Raw genomic sequence first — 506 nt, 5'->3', positions numbered from 1 at the left:
AATTAGCAGCAGTCACTTGATACCCTTTGTATCTTCTATCCAAGTACTTGATAAGGCAAAATTCAAATGTTATCATCTATGCATTACTTTAACTAAAGAACTGGCCTACATGTCTTACAGGGTGTGTGCAGATACAACTATATGTGGTGATGCAACACTGCAACAGTGATGGTTGCTGACATCAACATATTTACAGTGAAATGATTATGTAGAGATTGCTACCTATCAGACTGCACTTTGTGGGTGGTTCTGCTACAACAACAATGCCTGTGATTACACAACGGACATGAATCCGCAATTCTGATGATACTCTGTAACACAATGATGACTCAATGGCTCATCGTGCATGAAGGCAGTTTTACCAGCTAAAGAAGTTGAATAATATAAAAAAAAAATGTTTCAATTGATGGGTGGCTTCTGTAACGATTGTTATAAAACTATTTGGTCTGCTATATATATATATATGCCCTATAATAAAGCAATATACTCTAATGTTAGAAATATTT

This window comes from Penaeus monodon, chromosome 28 (assembly GCF_015228065.2).
Source record: "Penaeus monodon isolate SGIC_2016 chromosome 28, NSTDA_Pmon_1, whole genome shotgun sequence".
NCBI classification, from domain to species: Eukaryota; Metazoa; Arthropoda; class Malacostraca; order Decapoda; family Penaeidae; genus Penaeus; species Penaeus monodon.
Note: the sequence above shows the minus strand (reverse complement) of the source record.